Below are 3707 nucleotides of genomic sequence, written 5' to 3'. Positions count from 1 at the left end.
GTGGAGTCTATTGCAAAGAAACCGCTACTATCTTTTCTCACTATCGCATGGGGACTGTTGTAACTAGTTCTAAACCATTTTACATCAAGAATGAAAATACTAAATCATTTGAAATAAACTTCATATATTTTGTGTATGGTTTCACAATAATCCAACTGTGAGGAGAGAAGATTGGTATCCGAAGCACTTGCTCAGCTATCTTGGGTGAAGTTAGCCATGACTCCACAATCATACGTGGCTCTCTTTGAATCGATGCATTACACGTGAAAATGTCGTCCATATGACCATAATGCACTATACTTTTTGTACTGTAAAAGAGCATAAATAAAACAATGAAGATGCATCTATTTTATAGCGTATATAGCCACAAATAATTACTTAATTATGTCAAGAGGTAAGAAACTTACATGCATCATACATCCAGATGATAACTCTCGATCGCACTCATTTATTGTCTCTCCATCACATTCGGCTTTACGTAGAGCCAGTTGTAGCCAATCAAGTGACATGTGAGTGGGGAGAAGAGCCAGATCTCGTGGATATGGTTGCAATCTCCTGTATGTTGATGCACTCCTCCATGCAATGATCTTTGTCCTTCTTGCCAAAAAACCATTCTTTCTTGAAGACTTTTTCTGTTGCCATTGTTACGTAGCTATCCGGCAAATACTTCATGGGCCTCCACATTCTTGCTGTCACAAAGGACCTTCATAAGTAACCTCACCCTTCTTGTATGCACTGCAAACTTCCACAACTTGCTTAAACACCACATCAGGTCAAAAAATTATACTTGTGTAGTTAGCATATCTATCTCTCACTACCTTGAAGCTTGTGATAGATTCTTCCCGTTCTTGACTTCCCGTTGGTACAACTACACTTAAACATGTATAAAAGTTGAGTAATGTGTTTGCATCCGCTTTTGTGGGAGTTATTTTCAAATGTGTTGTTGGAGAACCAAGTGTAGTCCATAGACACCTCGCTTTCATTAGGACTTTCGATGTCGAGGTTATCTTACATTTTGCAAAAATATCATGATTCAGTCTTTCAGACTCAATCAAATATTTTGTTGGATGCTTAAAAATGCATATTGTAGCCATATAAAAATTGAAGGAAAGTTCCATAGTAATTCCCACAACCATGCTAGAAGTTATATCTTTCTTAGAGAAGCTTGCATTCCATGGCTCCTCATTTTGCTCCATATCTTTCCTCAACATCATCAAATGTAGCTCAATTTTTCTTTGAATGAGAAACCAAACTTTTCTTCCCATGTGCATGTGAGTCCACTTCCCTTCAAAGTTACCAAGGGCATACTCTTTCCCATTGAAATGTAAGGTGGTACCAGAGACAAAAGATCTAATCTCTTGAGGGTGCTCCATAATAGTTGAAACCCCTACATGCAAAATAATTCGCAAGACTTTAGATACAATGCTTCAATAAAATAGAGTACAAACTAAAAGACAATATATTTTGCCCATCATACTGTAATTTGCCCAAGCTAAAAGATAGTGCATTTTGCCCATCATACTATAATGTAAGGTGAAAGACAATGCATTTTGCCCATCATACTGTAGTGTGTCCAAGCTGAAAGACAATGCATTTTGCCCATCATAGTGTAATATGCCCAAGCTAAAAGACAATGCATTTTGCCCATCACACTGTAATGTGCCCAAGCTATAATGTGTCCACTGATACAATTAAGTGTGTGTCCATTTAACAAAATCCTTGAATGGATAATCAAAAATAGCCTCAAAGGCTTTACAAGGCTCAATATATATACATAAATTAAAAAATAATAGCCAATCAGGCTTTACAATGAGATGAGCAAAAATAAAACTACTATCCATCATCAACAATTACATTATATCCACTGAAACTCTAATGCTGATGTGTCATCTATCATCTAAAACTTTGCTCATAGGGTTGTGTTATGAGTGTGAAACTGCATGTCAACGTAGGATTGACGCCGATTAGGAACCAGTCGGGAATTTTTTAGCATGGCTTTGATTGGTTGTTTTGGAGTTCTCTCCTCTATGGATAAACTAATCTATGCTAATCTAAGCTATACCAACTGTCGAATCGAAGAAAATGCAAGAAATAATTTCTTTTTCATATTCATTTTAATAGGTTACCTACAAGACAAGAGTTATAAACAAATTTTGATTCTTTTCACATATAATTAAAGTATATTAATTTACAAAACATTTTAAACTAAATTAAATATACTTTAAAATATACATCTAATGTAAAATGAATTATAAAGATTAAATAAAAGTACAAACTAATGAAATAGAGAGTATTGAAACACATAAATTATAAACTAAGGTAAAATAATTAAAAATAAAATGATGAAATGATAGACATTAAAAAAATCCTTCATTTTTTTCTGTTATATATATATATATATATATATATATGTATATACATATATGCATATATATATATATATATATATATATGTGCATATATATATATATATATGTATATAGCAAATCATTTTAAACTAAAGTAAATATACATTTAATGTAAAATGAATTGAAAATTAAAAATAGAAATACATTATCTAAGATAAACTTAAATTCAAAAATACAAAAAATTTATATATTAAATTCATTAATTTTGATTTAAGTAAAAAATGATATACAAACTAATGAAATAAAAATTATGTAAACACATAAATTATAAACTAAGATAAATAATTAAAAATAAAATCATGAAATGGTAGACATCCAAAAAAATCCTTCTTTTTTTGTCTTATATATATATATATATATACATATATATGCATATATATATACATATATATGCAAATATATATGCATATATATATACATATATATGCATACATACATACATATATATTTATATACAGTTAATTCAAAACCTCCCTCTCCACTTTATGCTAGATTAACTAATAACTAATTAACTAAGTAACTAATCAACTAAATAATTAGCTAATTAATTAATTAATTTACTAACCCCCTCTCCTTATCCCCTTATTAATTAACTAATTAATTTACTAACCCCCTCCCCTATGACCGTTCACTGCCCCTTCCCCTATAACCCCTCCCCTTAACTAATTAATTTACTAACCCCCCTTCGCTATAACCCCTCCCCTTAACTAACCACCCTCCCTTATAACCCTTTTAATTTACTTACCCCCCTCCCATATAACCCCCATCCCCTTATTCCCTCGCAGCCGTAGCCGTGAGGGAATAAGGGGAGGGGATCCTCCTTCCCTCATCTCCTCCTTTTGTTGCCTTTTATTTGCGTCCCATCCCCTCTCTTTTGTCGCCCCATCCCCTCTCTTCCATCACATTGTGATGAAGATTTGGATGGAGCGATGGAAGTTTGGAGAGCCGATGCAAGTTTGGGGAGTGATTGGGCGATTAAGGGGTGGGGATTAAAGGGTAGGAAGAAAGGGGATTAGGGGATTAAGGCAGTGATGGAGATTAAGGGGTGGGGAGAAAGGCGAGGAGAGAGGGAAATCTCTACCTAATCCTTATTTTTTTGTCTTATATATATATATATACATATATATATATACACATATATATGCATATATATATATATACACATATATATGCATATATACACACACATACATATGCATATATATATACATATATATGCATACATACGTACATATATATAAAGATAAAGGTATCATGTCGAGTCATCGGTGAGTTCAATGGTACTGTGAAGGCAAAAGA

The sequence above is a fragment of the Dipteris shenzhenensis genome, chromosome 17 (genome assembly GCF_047967505.1).
Source record: "Dipteris shenzhenensis isolate YYH24624 ecotype China chromosome 17, Dip_SZ_1.0, whole genome shotgun sequence".
Classification (NCBI taxonomy): domain Eukaryota; kingdom Viridiplantae; phylum Streptophyta; class Polypodiopsida; order Gleicheniales; family Dipteridaceae; genus Dipteris; species Dipteris shenzhenensis.
Note: the sequence above shows the minus strand (reverse complement) of the source record.